Raw genomic sequence first — 25000 nt, 5'->3', positions numbered from 1 at the left:
GGAAAAAAAATTTTTCGATAGCGATTTATCTTCCCCGTGTTTTGATGGACCAAAAACGTGAAATTTCACTTCCGGTGGGGTACAAAACCGCGAAACCGAAAACAGGAGACTGGGGATGATTGTGACGTCATTTCAGGACATCTAGTTTCGCGGAAAACAGATTTCTCAGTGTTTTCTTGTATGTGAGATAGTGTGTGGAGAGGAGTCTGACTTTTCCGCGACCTTTTTGAATGCAAACAGCACAACAAAGCTTGAATTTAAACTACTGCACACGACAACAATGAGTTTTGACAGCGATATCGAACATTCAGACGTGGAATCAATCGGATCTCTCGCACACATGTGCGAAACAGAGCTTGACGAAGATCATGAAGAAGTCTACTGTTCAGATCCAGAAGGACCCTATATGGATGAGCCTATTGCAGACGATGAATGGTTAGCGGAATACAACCAAGAAGTTGAACAGAATGAACGGAGAAACCAGGAGTTGCAAAATCGCTTTGACAGGAACATTGAAACCGCGAGTTGGTAAGTGTTCGCTATTTCTCACCTCTGAAACATCTTGATCTGCATGAATTACCAGCCTAACAAACTGCGATTACACTTTGCCGGTACAGTGTTTAATTATAATCTTGCGTTCCTTGGTTTTATTTTATAGGTGCTCATGTGGCCATTGTGCTCTAGATCGGCTGCAAAATCCCGAGGAATGCCTTTGCTGCAAGGAAATCGAAAAGTGCGTCGAATCACTTGAGAGTACGGCTGTTCTGAATGAAGTGGAAATCAGCCCCGAATGTATTACATTGCATCCAGGTTTCGGGGTCGTTTGTCTAAACAGATGGTCTCTTCGATCAGCTGCAAGTAAATACAAGAGGATAGACGGAAGAAAGATTTTAGGGCGGGGTGGGTCATGGGCACAAAAAAATTTCAAATCTCCCTACCCCCAGGAAAGCAAGATAATTCAAACGCCCTACCCCCCCGGGCCAAAGCGGTCAATCAAATCCCTGCCCTATGCCTCCCCCCCCCCACCCCGCTGGCTTGACATTAATAGGTGGAATTGGAATGTATCTTGCTGATTCCGGCAGCAGTCAAGTGGTAATGCTGAACTCACAGTAATAAATAAAACACAGAGTCATTACTCAAACATTTATTCCCAAGTTTTCTTTCTCACATACAGGTATCTTCGGGGAGTAGCCTACAGAGAATTTACTCAATTAGTACACGGTTTTCTTGGAGGAAAGCGGATTCCACTGCCAGCATGTACATACCATGCCATAAGAACAGAACTTTCTGAAGAAAGTGAAGAATTTGTTGGTTTTGAAGACAACGATTAAAGCTATTATTAGAGAAAGAGTGCCCATTGACATTGATTTTATTGTTATTGCAATTTTGGCTAATAGTGACTCCAAAAATCAGTGGGTTTCACAGTACCTACATTTTTCTTATCTATAGTGTAAAATTAAATAATGTTGATGATGATGTAATATGAAATAATGTTGTAACATGAACAGAAAAAATCTTAAGGTTTAAGCGGTCACAAGGCAACTTATAAAAAGGTCCCCTGTCATTGCCCACTGTTTTGTCGTGCCTCATTCCTGGGACAATCAGTTAAAAGGTTGTGACCTCTCATGGGTCTTTTGCAAACAGTACAATTTCTTGTTCTTCCTGCACTATGTGATTGTGCTACAGTAGCCTCCTGTGCAAGAACAACAGACACTGTAACAAAAAAAAATGACAAATAAATAACACATCAGTGCTGATTAAATGATATTTAATTGTTATTGTTATTATTAGTGTGATTGTTATTATTATAATTATTATTATTATGTATTATTATTTATTATTATTCCAAGGTCACTTTTCTAAGAAGAAAAACTACTTGTTAGGGACAAAAGGCTTGCGCTGTATGTTGTAACAGCACCCAGGGATTCCAGTACAAACCTTCAGGTCTTGGAAATTTCAGTTATATGATAGACACCCTGGATTTCACACGTTCAGTGCAATGGCCTCCCTTCAATTTTTCTTATGCATACTCATTATTGTAATAGCTTTATTTCCCTAGACAGGTACATAATCTTTGCATAAACCTTACATGGAGTAGTTGGTGGAACATGGACAGTTGCCATTTTCTGCCTGGCCTGTCGTCGTTCTACTGCCACCTGTCTGTCTTCTTTTTGCAGCATGCTGTTCATCGGTAGGGGTGATTGGTCCTGTAGCTCATTTGTAGCAGCACCAAGATGTTTTGCATTTTCAGCCTCCAAATAAGTCTGATAAAACTCCTCAACATAATCTGTTAAATTATAAAAAGATAGCTTGGTTGATCAGACACACTAAATACCATTATACATGTATATTGCAAAAAACAAAATTAATTTCTATTTTCCAAATCCAAAGACAGACAAGGTCAACTTGAGAAACAAAATCTATGCATGTCACAGAAGAAGTACTCAAAGAAGAGCAAGGGGTTGTTTGTGACACTGGGCAAGAGTGACAAAGAGCTACAAATATATTAACAGGGTTTGTACCCTTTTTCAGAAACAAATTTCCTTCGACTTTTCCAGGCCTTTTCAGGACTCAGATTGATTTTCTAAGGGCTCTAAAATTCACATTAACCCCTATGATCCCATGATATCCTATCCTATGGTCCTACGATCTCATGGTAATTCTCCTCACTGCCTTCCGTAAAGTTCACATTTTTTCAGCTGAGTTAAACAGAATTCCAGAACTTTCCAGGACCAGTGGCCTATTTCCAGGACTTTCCAGTCCTGGAAAATGCCATAATAAAATCCCAGGACTTTCCAGGTTTTCCAGGACCCTTAGAAACCCTGATTAACCCATGGTTAGATGAAAATAAAAGTTACAGTTTCTTACCAAAGTTTTGTGCAATTCTAATGTCTCTAATAGAAGCCTCTCCATTTTTGAACTTTGGATAGAGGACTCTAATCTGCTCTGAATCATCTGCCTTCTTCTTGATGTCGCGCATCAAATTAGAATTGAAATGTATTGCTGCAAGGACGTGCCTATTTTTAAGACATGAATAATCAAATGATATGTCAAGTTAGCAGTTGGACATTTTTAGATCTGTTAAGCTGTGTTGTTGATAGTGGTGTGTATTATTTTGTAATTTTTTCACGTTTATTGCAAACAGTGTAAGCTCCCTTGATAAACCTTCTGTGCTCTTAGAGCAAAGGTTCTGACAAATTGTAACAATCCGGTAAGCACATCACCTTCATAGCACCAAAATGCTGTGCAACTACATGTATACCTCCACACCACAAGCTGGTTTCAAGGATTTGATTATGTAAATATCATCATCATCATTTTATTAGAATAATTTCCATAAACCAAATCTAATAAAATAATTCTCCTGCGATAGTAATGCAGGGCAGTAAATGTTTCTCAATAATTCCAGTTAGGTCTGTAGTTATAATACTACACTGACCTGCAAAACATTCCAGCAAAACTGTACGCAATCATTTTTGGGCAGAAATGATTCAATACGGAGTGAAAACCCTCTAAACAGCTGGTTTGGGAAAGTGGCGATGCCTGCTTGATTCCACTTATTAGACTTGAGTTGGTTAAAGCAGCACAGACCTTTTCATACACTGGTGAGTCTGCAATAAATCAATGACAATGATTAATAAACCAAGCAAGAAATTTATGATTTTCGTCACTGTTCCTTGGGTTGTTCCAGCCAATATTAGGATGGTTGGTGCAAAGTCCCAATGCAAATAGCATAAAAATAAACACCTTTATAAGACTCAAATGAAAGTGTAAGCTACATTGTTTAACAAAAATTAGCCTCCGAACAAGTAACTGGTAATATTAATTTACATACAGTATTATGCATCACATTAATTTTCAAATCAAGAAACAAGGAATTTCATTTAGAGCTAACAACGAAACATCTTCCATTGAATGTATTAAGTATACTAACCTTTTAAAAGCCACCTCCGATGACGAATATCTCCATGAGCACATTTGTTGAAGAGGGGATCATCTAGTCCTGAGTGCTTGTTGGTGATGTGGCTAAGGAAGGATTTGAACTTTGCCAGAATTATTCTTCCACTTCCACAGGCAGTTGACGTTGCACTCCAGTGCAAATGGTTAATGCATGGTCTGATCCATTCTGTGACTGCTTCACATCCACTCTCCTTTGCAATTGTTGACAGCAACTTCTGCACCTCTGAAGCATCATAGAATCAACATCAGCATTTTGAACTTTTATAACATCAATGTGTTTAACAAAAAAAACAATGTGTTTCATACGTACTTTTCTTTAAGTGCCATAGGTCGAAGTAGTGTGTTATATCAATCAGCTTTTCCCTCATGTGCTTGGCAATTGAAGTATGCCTATCTGAAATGAATGTGGATATTTTTATTCCACATTCAGAGAGGTAGGCCAAACTTCGTTGGAATCCCAAATATTCCATGCCAGAACCATTCCCTGCTTCATTGCGCTGAAGAAAAATAAAAAATATCCAAATAGGAAATACTTAAACCAAGGCAAAAGATAATAACAGCATTGTTACAGCTGCATACAATGTACAGTATACCCATCCTAAGGCTAGAGAAACAAAGATTATTTTATACCTGAACTAATGAAAAGTGAATAATCTTTGACAATGTGCAGCAAAATATGGTGTAGGCACCATATTTGGCACTGTGCCCCATACTGTCATGTCTGCCATCACCCGCAATCACAACACCTTCTTTCACCGCGCACCGGTGGCTCAGTTGGTTGAGCACCGGGCTGTCACGCGGGAGGTCGTGAGTTCAACTCCGGCCGGACCAACACTCAGGGTCTTTAAATAACTGAGGAGAAAGTGCTGCCTTTGTAATTACATCTGCAAATGGTTAGACTCTCTAGTCTTCTCGGATAACGACGATAAGCCGGAGGTCCCGTCTCACAACCCCTCAATATTCATAATCCTGCGGGACGTAAAAGAACCTGCACACTTGTCGTAAAGAGTAGGGCATGTAGTTCCCGGTGTTGTGGTCTGGTCTTTCTGGTCTGGTTAAGGTAGGGTGGAGCACCTCGCATAGGACCTCGAGTCCTGTTCGTGCTCCTTCCCTCTGGGCAGGTTTGCCCAGTAGAAGAGACAAACCAGATGTCTCGTAAAACAAAACACAAAACACTTCCTTCAAACTCTGCACCAGCTTTTGTTGGTATTTCTTCCAGTGAAGATAAATCATTGGGAATAACTTCTCCTGCAAAATATCAATTGAAGTAGAAAGTAAAGCTATTAATACTCCAGACTTAGCAATTATTGAATGAGGCTGAGTAGGATATGAAGAATTCTGCTGAGTCCGAAGGCCGAGGTGGATAACACCCTCTGAGATCTGCAGAATTCTTCATATCATAGGAAAGCTGAATTCAATAATAATTGTTTTATTATTCATTCAAAATATTTCCCCATTCTTAAAGGAGTTTTGCCATTTTGCTCTTTGTTTTTCCACTCACTAAAAATAACACAGCCTCGTTGCCAGGTTTTCTCGGTCAACGGTTCAATAATATGCAGCAGGCTGCACGTTTGACATCATTGGTTCAATTTTTGGTCAACAGCAGCTGGTTATGGTGAATTATGCATGTGGGTTTAACCAATCAGAAATGGTGAAATATTTTGAATAAATAATAAGATGGACAATACAGTACTGGCCACAGGAATAGCGGCACCTACACGCGCGTAAAATGCGTGCAAGATGGCGGATTTACACAAACTATTACACGCACCTGAAATTACATGCAGGCTGCGTGTAATTTGTCATGAGTAAAATTGTTATGTCCATTACACGCAGATTGCGTGTATTTTCCTCTTAGCAATGTACATGAATTTGACAATGAAAGTTACGATCACAGAGTCGGTATTTCTGTTTGAGAAATTCAACCTTTGCTTGAGTGTTCTTGGAATAAGGTTCTATCTTCGGATTGCGCGCCGTAATCCGTCAACAAATCCTTAGCTCTCATTTCAAACCAAGCTAAGCGAAATTTCCTTAATCCGGTTTCCCCCATTTAATCAAGTAAACATCAAACGTTAGAACTGTAACGAGCGAACGATCGATGGAAATGCTTGACATCATGATATATCACCGAAAAACAAGCAAACTTAGAACTTGTGCTGTATGTATTTAGGCAGTCAATTTGTTGACTGTGCGGACCGAGCGATCGCACGGCAAGAAGGCGGAAGTTTGCATTACTAAGGGAAACTTTAAAATGTATTTTGATTTGCGAAGTCAAGCTGTTAGAATCAGCTATGAACGGGAAAACTTGAAGCATACACGCCAATATTCAAGAAACGAAATTTTAATACATTTACATATACATGTCGTATTTTTGACATTTGCTGTGTGTAAATGCATGCTATTTTGAATTCTGGTCCTGCGATTGTTTTTGCGTTTTTAATAACGCAATTGGTGAAAAATAATACCCTCCCAGTAATACAGTATAGACTGACCGAATTATATTTTAACAGCAAAGCAAAACTTTTAATAACGCTGAACTACCGTAAATAAGACGCACATGTATCTGCTCAAGGTGCTAGCTTTGTTTACATTCTTTTATTCGTTTGCACTCCTTTTTATTGTAAGAATGTTGTTTTTCCGGCCCAGGCTGAATATTCTTAATTTTCTGCCGATTTTAGGCTGAAAATATTCTTGTATTATTCTTAAATTATAGCTCACGACATTTCCGTTTTAGAATTTATTGGAGTACCAATTACAAATGTTTGGTATCTAGATCTGTATCGTGTTACACGTGCTCTATCGCATCGCTATAGTTTGTTCGTTTTGTTGGCTAGTTTCGCCGTTCAGAGAAAGGAATAATTTTATACTGTTAAGTTAAAAAACATAAAATTGTATTGTATTTACTGATGTTTCAACACACAAAATTATATCTATCCTTTTCAAAATCTCAGCCTCGGCTTTATTCTTAAAATATTCTTGAAATCCCTGGTTCCTGGGTGTTCTTAAACTCGCGAAAGTAACATGAAAATTTAAAACACGTCTTCCTCTGGTTAAACAGAAAAATCAAGCGTATTGCGTCGTTTTTCGATGGTGAAATTGTATGCTGTGTAGAATTAAGTGTTCAAAATTAATTACAGCTCAGCGAATGTTTCAAAGCGCCACTCGGTTTATTTATCGATTCTGGAAAGATATTTCCTTTTTGGTTGGCGGACTAACTTTCTTTGAACCAAAACATTAATTAATCCTTTAAACCGCGAATGTAATAAGCCGTTGGAGCAAAATTATTTCGGTCTTATTCTCAGATCAGATCAAATGGGCGGTTTAAAAAAGTAAACATTGGTATTATTCTAAAATAGATCGGCGACGCGCTCATTCACCGGCGGTGAGTGGTGAAAGGAAAATGAAATGGAACATCATCATGGTATATCATTACTTTTACTTGCAATTTATAACATATTCGCCTTAGCAGCTTTGATTTATCACCCGACTCGCAGCCTTTTCATTTTAGGAATGATTTCACCCAGTGAAACGGTCCTCGAAATGAGACAAACGCAAACATGCGGTGAGCATCCAAACACGCGGTGATATGCAGACGATGACCACAGAAAAACAAGTCAAGTCAATTTTTGACTATTCAAATAAAGTGGACACTTGTTGCGAAAATGTTGAAATGCAAAGCTGAATAAATTCTTCGGAAACCAGTAGTGCTTTTAGACATGCAACATTGTTCTTCGTGAAAAAGCCGCTACAAATTGATGTACAACAACCCTCTTTTACACGAAACGCTGCGTGTAAAATTTTACACGCACTGTGAAGAATTTGCGTGTAATTTTTTTACTCACAACTTCGTGTATTTTTTTTACTCGCGCGTAACGCGCGCACACTTTGCGTGTAAAATGCGCGCAATATGGCGGACTTACACGCATCATACGCGCGTGTAATGCTGCTATTCCTGCGGCCAGTACTGTAGAAACTTTTGTGAAGTTAACTGTTGGAAGCCTCCATTGTAAAACAGTCAAAACAACAATGGCAACTCAGCTAGATGGTGTCTCAGTAAAGATGATACTAGTTACTGAGTCTGACATCCCTGCCCCTTTCATATGGAAGTCCCCCCCCACCACCCCTAGGGGATATAATATATATTAAAAATCACTGCTTGCTCTTACTTTCTGGTACTGGAAGAATGTACGCAAAGATACACATCCTAATCCCATGTGCTGAAAAATGTTGAGAACTTTACTGGATGACCCACCAGCCATTAGAATTGCAAAGCAAAGAAGAAAATTGCCAGCAGCAATTTGTGTTCCAGGCATGTTCGGTTGACTCCTCCAAATGAAGTTTCTCCTTGTACACTTTGGGTTGCGACAGGTGCTGCTCACTATAGCCATTGTGCCCTCTTGGCGTGTTGTTACTTCTGGATCATCAGCCTTACAAATGTGACAAAACTGAAACAGCATCAATAGCTGAGTCAGGAATACCACATGTTTTGGCTGAGTGCGAAGGTTGTCATCTGTAACATGGACTCTAAAAGCAGGAAAAAGGGAAAAAAATGGCTTAAACAATGAACTCTCTATATATTATGAGCGTCTCCTACTCAACAGTCAGTTTCAATTATTATCTAGTTCTATCAAGTAATTAATTTATCTATTTTACTAGTTCTCTGCCTTAAATAGTGATTACCTTATGTATATTCCGTCTAGCTCTATCAAATAATTAATTTATCTATTTTACCTAGATCTCTGCCTTAAATAGTGATTACCTTATGTATGTCTGTTAATAACCACCTCTTACTATTAACTGCACTGTGGTAGTGGCCAACTCAAAAGCTCTGCTCCTTTGGTCACTACGCACTATTTCAAAGTAATACCTAGTGCACATGTAAGCTACCTTTCCTTTGTTTATTTTTACCTTTCTTTTTTTTTCGTTTTCATTCTTGTAAATTAACATTGTGAATAAGTGTGAATAAACTGAATTGAATTGAATTTCCATCAGATGTTTCTAAAATACACATCACATGACACATGTTAATGTGGTAATACATTGCTGTGCAATAACATTGTTTCTAACAAAAGTGCTATGCAGAAAAAAGGTTATGCACCTTTGATCTTTAGCTTCATCCATTTCTGTTGCTGACATATCTGACTCGGACTCTGACTCCTGTTCTGTGTTGTACTCCTCTTGAGGACTTGAATTCCTGACCATCGTAAGATAAACGGCTGAAGTCTTCTGGCATGAAATGAACAGAACAGATCACCGAATGCTTGGATGCTGTCCAGTTCTTACGTGTGACATTTACGAAGGCAATCCACTTTCGCCTTCTTTTCTTCGCTTCTGGTCTTTGATCTTCAAAAAATGGTATCTGATGGATAGAGATACCTCTTTTGTCGTCTTTCGTATTACTACACCCAAAAACAATGCACTTTTGTACCATTTCTGGGCGCGATTACTTAGCACACATATAAGAAAACACTGAGAAATCTGTTTTCCGCGAAACTAGATGTCCTGAAATGACGTCACAATCATCCCCAGTCTCCTGTTTTCGGTTTCGCGGTTTTGTACCCCACCGGAAGTGAATTTTCACGTTTTCGGACCATCAAAACACGGGGTAGATAAATCGCTATCGAAAAATTTTTTTTTTCATACTTATCAGTGCATTACGGAGATTTTATCGAGCAAATAAAAAAAAATCTGTCATATACACTTTAAGGTCCTCTGATGCCATAAAGCATCCTGGTCACATGAATTTGAGGGCAGTATGGATGATATCCATGTCGAAATGATAGTATGCCACAAACTCATTAAAGGAAAGTACAGTCTAGAAAACGTTTTGCTGAATCGAAAGTTCTTTACCAGTATTGTCATACTTGACCACTCATTTGGACTAAATGTGTTTAAATAGCCAACAATAACGCTTCAAAAATAGGCAAATTTAAATTGAAATCCGCCATCTTTGTTTTTGCGTATGCAAACAAGGCTATGACGTAGCAATAGTCAAGGACTTCTCTGGATAACGAAATGTACTTGATGTAAAGAAGAAAACCACAAGCAAGGAGAGCAATACTTTGTAGAGGAGCAAGGGTGGCACAGTTGGTTAGTGGTACAAGAGAACCCGACTTCGATCCCCGGATCTCACATCCTTGTCTCGACTTCTTTCCTTTCAGTGTAGCCTAAGTAGCTTTAAATACCCTTAAAACGGAGCACTGATGGAAAGAGGGGGGTAACATGAGCGCACCGTCGGCTTCCTGGGAGAGTAAAGGAACTTGCAACGTTAAATAAGGTGTACCTTTACCTAGACTTGAATCTTAATCCAGAGACTAAATTGTATTGATATTGGCTCCACCTTTGAACAGATTTACCGTGTGGTCGTTAAACATGGTTGATATGTGAGTTATATGAAGGAGTCTTACAAAGTGAAAGAGAGCTTGCAGTGCTATCCCGCGCTCATTGCTGTGAAATAAATGCCTGGAAATCAAGTTTAATTTGTCTACCGTGGCTTTCTTCGAGATCCCTGTTATACCTTCAAAACAAATGATCGATTTATTTATTTCCATCAAATGATAACAGTAAATCGTTTCAACTGCTAAAAAAAATTTAACCACACTTCAAGTTACATTTATTAGCGCATAACAAAGAAAGTCGTCTATATATGGCTTGATTCAGTTTTCTCGCTGCAATATAATGATATTTTGGACTACTTGACTGAGATTTCCGTATGAAGCGAATGTCACCAAGACCAATATTCATATACCTGAAAATCCCGCTTGAAGTCCTCCTTGGTAAAATAGCAGACCCGAACAGACAATATAGCAGTCAGGTTTTCACGTTTGAGGTACCCATACACGTTTTATTTTCGTCGGCCAACTTTTCTTAAAATTGTAATTTTCCGGTGTAAGCTTCGGTTTTTTATTTTTATAATTGTTCTCAAGTCTAGACATGTGTCTAGTTTCATCCCCATCGAAAGCCTACACCCCACCAGCGTTAGCTTAGTCTAAATTAAATGCTTCCCCATATGAAAGCAAACAAATACGTTTGCTGAAGCATTGAAGATGGCTGTCGCTGAAGGAAGAAAGTGAAAAAGGTACGTTTGTCACATGTTAAAGGTTTTTGTCTTGATTAAATTTGCTCTGGCTGATTTTTGCCACCTAGTTTGATTGACTAGAAAATCTATAAGTATTAAGTGACTTGAGTTTCTGCCATGCTTATTGCCTACATGGCCTACTACCTACTGAACCACAAGACCGGTTACCATAGTTCATCTTAAATTTGAATTTCTCAAAGCAGAAAGGTCACTCAACATTGAGAAAGTGATCGGGGATCGAAGAAGTTGGTAAGGTCGAACATGTTTGTTGACTATTGCTACGTCATATCCAAGATAGCGCTCTCCAAGTTACAAAAGAGGCAACTTCAAAGTGCTCTTGTCACATTTTAACAGGGAACTGGACAATTATTTTCGAATTCCTGGGGAAAGGTTTTCGTAATTTAGAGAAACTTTTTCTAGACGTACTTTCCCTTTAAGGGGTTTTAAGTTCAGAATAAGTCTATAGGTGCCTTCTTTTTGAGGTTTCACAAATATGGTAGAGATAAATCTCCATCACGGGGCTTAGATGGTTCTATATTACCTTTGGCGAGGAGTTTAGCTATTTCAAGGTTTATGATTTCTTTGTCCCCAGATAAAAAAGTAATTTGTTTGGGTTTGGAAGCCTGCACAGGTCTAAAATGCCCTACAAACTCTATGTGATGATGCTGGATGCCATAAAGAATAACAGAATTAGTATTAACTGATTTCCAGTCTTTTTACAACCTGATTTAAAATTAAGGACGAGATGGGATAGCAAACCTGTTTCCACAATAGATGTGACTTGTTCTGTCACAGTCTCTTTCAATGGTACTTCTGGATTAGAATATGTTGTTTGGTGTGGGCACCCCTCGGTGCCTGGCTGTTTGCTAAAAAATGCCGTAGGGAGTTGGTTTTCTCTGTGGCAAATTGTCCATGTGCCATAGCATAAGGCTTTGCAAAATGTGGCCTGTTGAACGTTTGATTAGGAGCCTTGTAGCCCTGGGGTGATGTGCTAGAACTTGAGGGTTTTGCATCTGTATCTCTTTTCAGTTCCGCCATACCTTTTAATTCTTTTGAGAGATCATCTCCAAAACAACTTAGATGTTGTTTTAATCTCGTCCTTGCATAGTCGGGTGTAAGGCCTGTTTGCAAGGAGGGAGGGTTACCCCAGTAAGTGGGTTAACCCTAGCTGGAGGGTTGCCCGAGTTTACAACCAAAATTTCACAGGTACGGTAACCCTACAACCTGGGACAACTTCATGTGCGGTCACACTGAAAGGTTTCTGGAAACATTATTAGAAAGTTATCTCGGGTAGGCAGGTTAACCCTACCTGGAGTGTTTACAAGGGAAAAAGTTAACCTCCTGCGAGGGTAACCCTAGCATGCAGATAGGGTAACCCGCCGACCCAGGGAACCCTAGCTGCCTTGTAAAATGTTCGAGTGCTAGGGTAACCCTTTCTCCTTATAAACAGGCCCTTAAGCAAAAAGAAGTACAGTATACTAGATAAGAGACTTGTTTGATATTGGTGTGCTTTATTTCTTGAACTGAAACTGAACTGCATTGTTGGTTTACATGTTTCTCACATTCAGATGAACCCAACAGGATCAATTTCCTCACCAATATGGTAAATGTTTATTTACGATTATAATCCATTGTAACAATGTTGTGATAATAGTAGTAACTTAGGCCCAGCAAATACCAAGTAGCTTTTGTTAAACTGACAAGCACAGGCTGAGTCTGATTGCCTACTGTAGTTTTTACTTTTTATATAGTTTTAACTTGTAACATAGCTTGCTAGTAATGACTTGAACCTATTGAGAATTAACATCACTAAGACTTAAGGGGTGTAGGCAAATAATATCAGCCTGGACAAAAATATCCTTTAGTACATGTATCTTTCTGGTTTTGAAATATCAACAAAGTTTGTAAACAAAATGGCACATTGTGCTAGCTTTTAGAATAGTCATTCTTGATCTACAGAGGCAAACTTTCATTCATCAAGTCATCATCATCAGAATCACTGGGTATATTTTGACTACTTATTTGGGACAAGGCAGATGAAAGTGAAATTGCAGGAACTCCAAGGATGCTTTCTAAACCTGAGATTATTAGCGGTTTCCTTTCCTTTGAAGGGGAAAGTTCCTTGCGACACAGAGGACATTTGTCAACATGGTAGAAGCATATGAAACAACCCAAAAGTCTACCACAGCCTTTGGAGTGTGTACATGATGTCATGAGGTTGCTACAAGTTTCTAGGCAAATGGAACACTTAAACACTTCTTTCAGTGATGACTTCTCTTCTTCTTTACTTAGCATGGTTATGATTTGGTCAACTTTGTCTTCCAAGGAGCTTGAATTGATGCAAGGGCTTGAGAAGTGTTTCGTTCCTGAAATGCCACTTGTGCTTCCATTTACCTCTTCACCTTCATAACAAGCATCTTCCATGACATCAGATTGAAAGCCATAATTTTTTTTAATTGACTGCCAAAGATGGGGTTCCATTCTCTGAAATTGTTTCTGTACATTGCTCGGAATATTTTCTGGCTGTTCCAATAGGCATGTCCTAAATCGAAGCGTGAAACAACTAATAAAAGCATTAATTCTTTAATGTTGTATATTTTTCTCATGATTTCTCCCAGTTGCTGTCACCTTTGGAATCCTGCTTTCTGTCTCTCTTAGACCACTGCCCACTGCCCCCCCCCCCCCCAACCTATTCTCCCTTTTCCTCCCACAAGGTTTCTATACCTAACTTTTCTAACTTGGGGGAATAAAACAAAAGATATAACATCAAGTTTGAGGGATAAAAAAAGTAATTTGGTTTTAACTGAGTTGATAATGTGAATTGGCCATTTATGGTGGCCAATTCACATTATCAACTCAGTTGATAAAACCAAATTATCTTGTAATACTCCCCACAGACGCAGCACCACAGTTTCTTTAGAAGCGTACCACCTTCGTTCATTTAGATAAAAAAATAGTTTTGCTTTAGACCCTAACCAAGTTACAATTTTAATATCACTGGTCTATCAAGTGCATGATCGTTCAAAAAGGAGATGCCATCACAACATGCAGAGTTCAAAAAATCAAATGATTACCATATTGTTGGCCATGTGATTACTAATGATTTACTTTGAAACAGGTGAAATTCATTAATGGTACATGAAAATCATGTGCCAAGAATATTTTACCACTTGTAATTTTGATTACACTTTCTAGCGTAAATCATATCTTTTGGATCTCTGAGATTAAACAATCAACAAAATTTACAGGCCCAAAAATTTTCCCGTTTCTGGGGATTTGTTCAGCCCATACCTGACAGGATTGTGTTGTTAGATTTTGAATTAAACCAACCAACAATTACAATAATTACAGCGAACAACTGGAACGTATTTGCGATAAATGGAATAGTTTCCAAATAGGTTCCGAAACAGCTGAGGGTGTAACAATGTTGATTCAACAATATTCTTGATCAGCACTGAAATTTTGTGCAAGAATGTACACTAAACATACCTCGTGTTGCAGGCATGTCTCTGATAGGATTTCCTTTTATATCAGTGACAACCAGCTTTGTATCTTCTTCACCGAGCTGCTGTTCAATTTCTGCGACAACATGTACCATTGTGTATAGGCCATGACTCTCCTGCAGTTCAGATAGGTCGATTGGGATTTCCCACATGTCCTCGAAGTCACCATCTCCGTCAACAAAAGTTAGCCAGAAAGATTTTGTGTCCATAGCTTTACGCTTTTTGCCTTTTCCACTCCACAGTGCAGGAACAGGTCTGGATCCAAGGCACGAACAAGAGAAAGACTTTCTGCGGCCTCTGGACGTGACTTGAAAACTTGACAAGGAACTTGAATGTTGATTGAGGCATGGAGGTGAAAAGAATGCAGCAGCACTGTTACCACGTCTTGCCCCTCGAATACCGCCTAGATTTTCTGAGGAGGGCATGAAGTTACGTTCCTGTTCATCTTCTCGATGCATGGCCACCAGGATGGCGCTTCCGCAATCTGGAGGCACGTTAAACTTGTTGGAGCTGTCCGGCCAAATGTTCTCGTACCCTGCACTTGTCTTCACTTTCAGGTGTGTACCAGGTGGATCTCATGGAAAAATCATTTCTAACTCCCTGAGAGTTAGGTCTTCCTTCATAAGGCCAATGCGTTTCCCTTCAAAGCTAACCGTGATGATGTTGCCCGCCATAGTAGGAGACCACACTGATATATTTTCCTGCGCTTGCACAGCGATAAGCCAATCTTACTCCCTGGTTAAGTCGTGTGTAAGAGTGACGCGAATTTTACGCAGGAAAATATGAAAGCCAAAAGCTAAAAGCTAAAAGATGAGGAAATTGATCTAGACCAATGCCGAAGGGCTGCTTACAGTGCAGTCCTTGGCTAATCAAAGGACGAGTTGAGAAAAAAAAATATATTCACATGGCAGAAGTATCTAGTAAAAGCACGGGCAGAAAGTTACAGAAATTAGCGAAATATTTATTTTCTGCCGGTCAGAAAACAAATTCAATGACAAAAACAAAGTTTCACACCGAAATGCCAAAAACTTGTAACGAATTCGAAGATAACAAATGAAGTTTCTAAATTTCATTTGGCCGTAAAGGTACACTGATCGTAAACGCCATAGTGTCAACTGCAGTATTCCCTGCTTGATGAGCTTTAAACTTGAGCCTGTGATATGGTTATGTGATACTGGTCACATTGGCATACATGGAGGGGCAGACGGACGGACGTACGTATGTTCATGACGTCATGACTATAAAACCAAATTTTCTCACATCGATAGGTTACCATGCTGCATTATTAAAAACAATGCAGCATGCTTTATATGCATATATCCACTGGTGAAGCACTTTCCGCATATTTTTTTATTGACTAGAAACATCCAAAAACACCACAATATTTTTAATACAAAAGAAGATTTGTAACTTTTAGTTTCTGTCGCTGATAACAGATTTCAATTTTCATTTCAGCAGTGGTAATAAAAATATTTTTGCAGCTTTCCCCCTTTGTTTCAACTTTGTCATGCCTTTCTTTGATACCTTCTGCGTCACAAACAGACACCTCCTTTTTGTCTGAACCCTCATGTTGCTCAATTTGATCCTTTGCATCTTTGCGATCACACTATTTCTTTGTATTCCTCCTTTCATGATCACTGCCTAGCTAGACTCCGATTTATTCAAAATAGCACTCATTTTATGCTTCATGGCCAACGATGTGCATTTATATGCTCTTAGACCCTCTACTGACCAATGACCAGTAGTTTCTTGAATTACTTGTTCTGGTACCCCATTATTGTAGCATTTTGTGGCACATCCAAACTCACCCATGACCTTTTTAATATTTCCCAACGTTTCCCTTCGAGCAGCCTTTTTGTAATACCAAATATTTCCCTTTGGTTTTGGTAAAGGTGTTGTATATTGACAATTATTCTGTAAATAAAGTTGAAAGTTGACGTTGAAAGTTCCACAGGACCAGGCGAAGGGAGGTGCCACTGCTGTCCAAGGGAAGACCGCTATGCTAGTTTAGTGGAGAGGGCCGCTAACGACTTGGACGGGGTTCTGATATAGAGCTGATAGGCGGAGCTTGACCAGCGGCCCAAGGCTTGTATGAGGTGGTCGGGTACTCCATTGTGTGCCGCCACAGTGGCCGCCCTGATGCTGAAACTGTGTCTGGAGAAGTTGCCTAGGTTGTTAGCCAATGCCATGATCTGCCGAAGTCAGTCTGTGAGCAAGGAGCCCGAGAGAGGCTGCCCATTCTGGAACAGAAACAAGGGACCTGGGACGTCACCCCTGTGAGTGAGATAGGAAGCCTTGATCTTTAAATGCATGCATGAGGGTGCAGATGGGGAATCCACTGCAATGCCTTGGACACCTAAATGACTTGAAGGAGAAAAGCTAGCTAGACTTGGAACAGTGAACTCTGAGGCACGACGAAAGCCAAAGTATCCAAGAGAGGAAGCAGCCCGGACATGAGGTGATCTGGGACGCGAAGGTCCAGGGGCCGCCAAATCACTAACATCAAGTCATTAGTAATAGGCAAGCGAGAAGAAGATGAGGAGCCTGAGAACGCTTGATAATGTGGACCACCCTCTGAAGGCGGAGGCAGTTGGCAAGGGGGTCTGGAAACCCCTGTTCAATGTGGAGTGCTCTAATCCCCGAGAGGTAAACCTTAAGGCAGAAAAGTCCATTCGTCCGCTGGGCAGGGGGAGCCTGAGGAATGGAGCTTACCAAGCTGAGGGCAGAACGAAATAAACTGTGCTTGGGCTGATGCGTATGAGCGACACGTAGAAGGGGAAAGTCCCTTGGTCAGGAAGGAGTAGCACTGCCGTTCTGAGGTGGACAGGTCAAGTGTTCCAGAAGTTCGGGGGGTACCAAAGTGGGGAGCGGCTGAGTGTCTGAGGCCAAGCACCGAAATCCCTGCCAATTAAAACGAGATAAGGCATCAGCTAATAGATTGTAAACGCCGTACATGTTAAGAAGAGAAGGAGAAGCTATAACGAGCAGCAGAAAATGATAGACTGCACAGCAACCGCATTAAGCAGGGCACTCTAGAAGTGCGGGTATTCAAGATGTCGACTGCAGTATCGTTGATCGTTGTCAGAGCGGAAAAGGATATGTTTCTTGACCCAAAGGTGTCCCCAGAAATGAGCTACAAGAACTATCGGAAGAGCTCCTTGTAGGCAATAGAGTGCAACTCCTGTGAGGGCGCCCAAGAGCCAGCAAACCATTGACCCTTCATGTAGGCGCCATAGCCGAATGAGCCTGCAGCATCGGAAGATACTTCGATATCAGCCTAAGGCAGCAGTCCTGGGAAGAACCAGAAGCTAACGCCATGCCAATCCTCCAAAAACTGGTGCCACCACAGAAGATACAGATAAAATTATCTATTGAGACGATTGGGGTGATCTCTCCTCCGGAAGCAGCATAACAGGTCAATCATACGATGTAAAAATGTCTGCCTCGGCCACACCACTTTGGCAGCATGATGCAAGTGACCAATAAGGGATTCAACCTCGTGTCTATTGCACCACTTCCGAGGAAGCCAGGAACCAATCAAAGTTTACAATGCTAATAGCTTCTCCTGCGGAAGATGTGCCACTTGTTTGTAGGAGTCGAGCTCGATACCCAAGACAGCGAGCACCGTAGAGCGGCCCACACACTTACCAGGATGCAGTGGCAGACCAAGCCGTTGGCAGACTTCCATAGCAGTAGCTAAGTTCACTGAAGGGACTGAGGGGGACCTGCAGTAGTGAAGTCATCCAGGTAATGGAGGAGGTGTAGAATCTGAGTACCAGCATGCATGGACTGCTTAGAAGTGGCTGCAATTTGCGCCTGTATATGCTTCCAATCCGCTGGGGGTAAATTGAACATTGTAAAGTGCCTTTGAGACGTTGTGATAAAGGCACTATATAAATGCACCATTTTTTTTTTTTTTACCTTACTGGTAGGAATTGACTTGGATCCACTCCACCGTGTCTGCGATGGAGTTGAAGACAAAAGGAGCTCATGGAAGGCCAAAAGGGAGAACCATGTCCACATAGAATTGGTCAGGCCACTTCATCCCCAGAAGAACATGATGGGACGGGTGTACAGGCACATTGCAGTAAGCTGCCTCCACACCAAGTTTGGAGACTGCAAGGATCACCTGATCGAATGTAATGTAATGAAGGGTGAATTCGTCTGGATCAATCCTATGGTTGACCCCCCCCCCCCCCCCCCTCCCCAGGAGGAAAGGTCCACGATGAGGTGCCACTTCCCTGGCTGGCCTCATTTAGGAATAACCCCGAAGCTGCTAAAATGAAGATTCGGGAAGGGAGGAGCACTGAAAGGACCTGCCACCCTACCCAAGGACACGTTATTGGCCAAATACTGGTCAACCACAGAAGGATGCTGAGCTGCAGCTGGCTAATTTTTCTTGGCAGACTTGAGCGTTTGGGAGGAAGAAAAACCCAAGTGAAACCCGTGGCGGAGTCCCTCCAACACAAAGTTGACCTTCTGTCGGTCGGGATGAAATCACAACTCCCACGCAACTGCTCTGCCAGCAATGGGTTGACTGCAGAAACTGGGGGGAGTCTGAAAAAGAAAAGGAGACAAAAGTGCCAGAAAATAGCTGCCCCAAGAAGGTTGGAATTGGCCTCCCAAAAGCCCCAGAGTATGCTGATAAACAGAAAAAGGTAACAACAGGAACAATCAATTTTAATAACACGAGAACTGCTTCCATTGCAACACTTATTCCTAGATCCCTTAGGAGCAGGCCTAAAAATGTATATAAGGATTGTCACTAACAAAAGTGAAACGGGAAAATGGTAGGATGCTGAAGGGGCCACGCAATGACCCTGATTCCAGGATTTGCAGATGATTTGAGATCACGCAGCACCGTGGAGCTCGTTTTGGCCATCCGAAAAGTCGCGGGAAGAGCAAGCGGACCAGCCAGCGGAGTGGAAACTAAACAGCATGCTGTTGAGTTGGGACCAATCGGTCAGGTTAGTCGCCGCGGCATTCTCTCTAAACGCTCAGTCACAAGATAACCAGACCCAACTGGAAAACTGGCGATATGTTTGCAGTATGAGGAGTTGATACTGCAGGAGATCTTTGCAATGGTGAGGAAAGTACGACACAAGGATGAGGCAGTAAATATATAAGGCCTCCAACCAAATGGCAATTTCTTCAATGCGCCGCTTAGGCTTCTTTGGTGGGGACGTTAACAAAAGACGCCTGTCAAACAGTAACTGAGACTCTGGCTTTGAGGGAACAATGTTCGAGGGAAGCAACTCATGGAGTTCAACAAATTTGCCAGCCACGATGTGACTAACTAATTTTTCTAATTTTCCCGGTACAGGAGAAAAACCAGGGCCCACCACGAATGGTTGATGTAAAACTGGCAACGGAGCAAACAATGGGGGGCCAATGGTGCTCGAGCGAAAGGCTGCATTGAGATTGCTGGGAAGAGCCGATCGAGCAAGCGATGGAATAGGAGAAAACAAAAGTAGGATATTTTGGGTATAGTATTTGGCCTACATGAAGCAGCAGGAGTCGCCGTGGCCGGTACAGGGGATGCAAAGCCTGTGCCAGAAGTGGCGAACGATGAAGCTGGCAAACGACAAAGTTGGGTACACTCCAAGCAGTGAGGCTTGCAACTTGCTGTGCTAAAAGCACTTGCTGGATGGCGTTGGCGATGGGGGCCAGAAAGGCAGGAGACGTGGGCGAAACAACAGATGTAGAAGACAGGGCTGTTGAAGCCACGGTAGCTTCCGATGGTGCTGACACAGATTGCGGAGGAATTTCCTCAGACTCCTGCACAAGAGACAAGGCATCGTATGCTGCCAACTGGCTATTACGAGTGTTTCTGGTGTTCATCGTATTTCTGGTGTCAGGATCTGCAGAGATTCGCTAACAGAGAGCAATTGATCCACAAGAAGAAACAAGCAACAATGCATGAGAAAGGCAACATGACACAAAGGCCCTGCAAATCTCGGAAGGGCCACCCCGCAGGTCACGTACCATAAAGGGTGAAACTTCTGACTGCATTAGTTCAAGTCTAACTTAGCCTTAGCTTTTATATTTAGCCACATTAAAGTTAATTACATAATGTGTCCAAAGTTACATGACTAATGTATTTCTTGTAAAGCTTCACAGGACAGCGCTCTCGTTTCTCAACATTTTCACATGCTGTAACGACCTTATTCTTGATTCATAAATTAGCCAGGCCCTTATTATTACTTTTACTTACATCTTCCTTATATTGCAAATACCCTGCACCAGACTCATCGGTATGTAATGATAACTGAGAATTCTTCATTCTTAGGTTTCTATGTTCTTGCCTTTACTTGCAATGCAAAGCAATTTCCTAAAACAAAGACAGTATTTCTAAGTAATTCGGGTGTGTGACTTCCCAAAAACCCCTTTTGCCACAAATGTTCTATTTGATCTGGAGTTACGACTTCTTCTTGACTAGTAATACTCCTAATTCCTTCTGCCGCCCTCTCTTTTATTACAAAATTCACAACCCTTCTTATCAATTAGAAATGGGGGTCCCTTACAAAATGTATGTTGTAAACTATATATCATCTCATAAATGGTCTTGCCAGGGTATTCTCCTCCATATTCCTTGCTCACTGCAGCCACAAATTGAGCCAAGAAAAAATCCAGATTCTCGTCACACATCTCGTTGTTGCGTAGCACTGACTCACCAGTGTACTCAACCTTTAACACAGCTTCATTTCTCTTGTCTGGCCATTCTTCAAGTTAGTTAGCACCCAATTCCACTTCCTTCGACTAGCATTAGAAACTGGGATATCTAATGGAAAGAATATTTTTAAAAGATGTTATTTCATTCGACCAAACCAAAAGTGCTACTTTTCATTCTTGAATTTGTCCTAGTCAAGTCAATTTTTATTTATACTCAGAAACAAATAACAATTAATACATTTTAGTGCTTAAAACTTAAGACCCAAAACAAGAAACTGTGTATGTTCTGCTTGAACAGGGATAAACTAGAAATTGATTATTTCGAAAAAAAAAATGTTGAATAAACTGAAAAGAAGCCACCACATTTCTCACGTGCACCGGCATCGGCCGCCATGTTTCTTGTTTTGTTTGCACTTGGGGATGGAAATTTCTGCTCATGCGCAATACACGAATCAGCTGACTGGTGCCTCCATGATTGCTTTACAAGTTGTCAGAACATCGTTTGGATTTCATTTAAGAGAATGTATGGGAAGTTGCTTTCCCCCCCCCCCTCCACCTGCTCTGCTTTTATCCCAATGTGAGTATGTCTTTTGAAACTCTGAACTCGCTTGAGTCTTGCCATTTACCCATTAGCGAAACGAAATTCGGTAACGGTCAGTATAGGCATTGCATTTACAAAAGTGCTCCAAATGAGCAACAGATGATAAACAATAATTATTAGCTTGTTACTATAATTACGTAGCCTGTGCATTTGCAAATACATGTATTCCTGTTAAGGAAATATTACAAAAGCTTATTGGCATTTTTTTATTATCCAGTTTGCCTTCAAGTTTTTTCAAGTTATCACTTGCCTTTTTGCTTCCTGCTTTGTGGAAACTGATGGAATCATTCTTGGTAAAGAGGAAGAAGATATATTGATCAAAGTAATAGAAGAATTCAAGTTGAATCCGACACATTGGATTTACAATTCTCCACTTACCCCAGACAAAGAAAAGGCTTGCATTTCAAAAATATTTTTGTGGTGTCCATTGCAACATTATCAAACTACAATGCTTTGCCCCATTCACAAATGTCCGTTGGAATTTCATTCTTGGACCACTAAATTGACACATCAAAGTCCACGCAATCCTAGATTAGTATATGACCTGCAGGGAAATATGCTTTTAGTTCAGTCTATCTACAGGTGCAAACGCAATCTTGCAGAGCTCAAACTTCCTGGTCATGAATATTACTCTGCATCAGCAGATATCTTGAACATCATTCCCATAACAATAAAGGAGAAGTTTCCTATTAAGCTGTTATACCGTTCTGCGTGTTCTCAAGGTCTGCTTGACTATGTTTTGACGCACATCGGACGCAGACAAAACTTTTTGGAACTTTCAGAAGACATTGGGTCAATGAATTTTCAAGCTTTTATCCGGAATAAAAGAGAAAGCATTTCATCAAGTGCATTTTATGATAGTATTATCTATTCATATCCAAGCAATGACCAGCTGATGCACATTTTCCTATCTTACTTTAATGAAATGGAACATGCATACCGAAAACAAATGGAGTTGGTACCATGCTCGATATTAACATGCGACCATACATTTAAAGTGAGCAAACAAGTTGGAGTGGTAAGGAATTCTGATGACGTGTTCTTACATCAATTTGAGAATTTGTTTATTGCTTTAAACGAACATGGTCAAGTGGTGGCTTGGAGGCTAACACGCAGTACAGCTTTCAAAGAAGTTGAAGACCTTTTAAATGATTTTAAAAAACTATTAGATGCGAAAGGTCAACAACTCAACATGATCATGGTGGATGACTGCTGCTCTAGCCGCCCATCATATCGCAAAGTTTTCCCCTGTGTTCCGGTAAAATTGGATCTTTTCCATGCCTGCCAACGATTTGTTAGAACTGTACCCAAGGGCTCTTTTCAATCACAGCAACTTTCAAATGAATTTGGCCTCATCTTTCGTGCTAATGATGATGTTGGGCAGTCCAGGACAATGGAAACTCCAGATGCAGAAAGTATAGAAGCTAATTTGCAAATGTTTGCCCAGAAATGGGAACATTGTCTGTCTGATGAAAGTAAAAATGCCATAGACCATATTAAAAAACATATACAAAGTGGCTGTTGTTCAGGAATTCCCTCAGGAGTAGGCACCCAAAAAAATGAGCGACTTCACAGGCAACTGAAAAGGTCCCTTCTTGGGTGAGCTGCCACTGTCTCTCCTGAACTTGCAATTGCAGTATGAACAGTATTTTTATATGTTTGGAACTGTAAAGTTCGACCAGATCAAAGGAAACATCGATCCAATGTTAGAGTTGTGCCTGTGGTTCCTATTGAGATTCACCAAAACGATAGAATGCCAGTTCACTTTCATGAGTCTCTGACCAAGAAATTTAAGAGTGCCAGTGTGTCAAGAGATGTCCCTCTTGCAATGGCCATGGAAAAGAATAATTCCAGCATCTTGTTACCATTATCACAGAAAGAGTTTGGTATCGATGTCCATTCTGGTAGGTTGAAAGATCTCAAAAGGGACACATTACTGAATTATACATTAAGCAGAGTTCTTCACTTGAATGAAGTTTTTACATCAGTTGAAAAGAAATGCACCTCAAGAGCTTTTGACATTTTTAACTTTCCATTCTCTGAAATTAAAAGAATGGTACCAAGTGATTCTTAGTCAAAGCTGCAATACACTTACTGCATCACAAGGCAACAACATTACGGCAAAAGTACTCTCTGCAGAAATGAATAGTGACTGCCTACAACGACATCTATCTGCATTTGGTCTTGAATTACATCGAATTCCTGGGAATGGTGATTGCTGTTTTGCAAGTATTGTAACTGAGCTTCATAAAATATTATCATTAGTCAGCAATGAGGTTGGTGATGATGGCCTTGCTTGTCATTTGAAATCTATTGGATTAGGAAGCTCAATAGAGACAGACACCGTACAGTTGCGCCTATTGTTCTGCCAAAAAATCGAGAAAATTATGGAGAAGTATAGCTCTTTTGTGGACTTTAATGTGAAAGATGAACTGACAATATTTGCCGAATCTGGATGGTTCAATAGTTCTTTGGGAGACTTCTGTGTTTGTGCATGTAGCAACCTTCTGAAGATTCCAATTGTAGTGATTACTTCTATTCCTGGTTCACCGGTCCTGACCCTTGGATTGTCCTTGTGAATAACATCTGACATACCCATGGCCTGCTCCTGTTCTGGCCTTGTTGCTCAGTCGGTAAAGCGGCGGTGATCTAATCCGAAGGTTGTGGGTTCAAATCCCACCCTGGTCAGAGTTTTTCCCTGTCCTTGTGTGGGCCCAATTCCAATACTAGGGTTGATCCCTGATGGAATAATTGGGTATAAAAGCTTCACAGTAGTGTTAGGCCTCACTCGAACTTGGAACCATTATCCTATTTTTAGATGTGCATATTAGGCGAGATGAAGAGGTCTTATGGGTTCTTGCTCTTTGTTGCTGCAAAAAGAGATGCTTGAGACAATTGTCTATTGATGACGTAAGATATGCAGAAGGCAGAAAGCAGACAGGGAAGCAAAACTATTTCCTAGAACTCTTGCATCAACAAAGCTATCGCAACGAATCTGGGGAATATGAAACTGAATTTTATGTGCGAGGAAAAGCTGTGTGTCGTGAAGCCGCACACAATTTGAGCAAGGATAGATTTCAGCGCATTTTGAGGAAGTTTAAAGATGGTGCCATAATGGTTGAGCATGGCAATAAGGAGAAAAAGTCTGTAATGAACAAGACTGCAGAATGCAATGCTTGGTAACAG

The 25000-nt window shown here is 40.7% G+C and overlaps 4 pseudogenes; 2 read left to right on the top strand and 2 right to left on the bottom strand.

Annotated features, from left to right (window-relative positions):
- LOC138012563 (uncharacterized) overlaps positions 1-25000 on the top strand; it is a 583226-nt pseudogene that overhangs the window by 368716 nt on the left and 189510 nt on the right.
- Positions 15929-21093, bottom strand: LOC137982005 (uncharacterized; annotated as a pseudogene).
- Positions 18086-20382, bottom strand: LOC137982015 (uncharacterized; annotated as a pseudogene).
- The window catches only part of LOC137981997 (uncharacterized), a 12463-nt pseudogene continuing 11030 nt past the window's right edge, over positions 23568-25000 (top strand).

Source organism: Montipora foliosa, chromosome 1 (assembly GCF_036669935.1).
Source record: "Montipora foliosa isolate CH-2021 chromosome 1, ASM3666993v2, whole genome shotgun sequence".
In the NCBI taxonomy this organism is placed as follows: domain Eukaryota; kingdom Metazoa; phylum Cnidaria; class Anthozoa; order Scleractinia; family Acroporidae; genus Montipora; species Montipora foliosa.
This window is presented reverse-complemented; position numbering and strand designations above follow the sequence as displayed.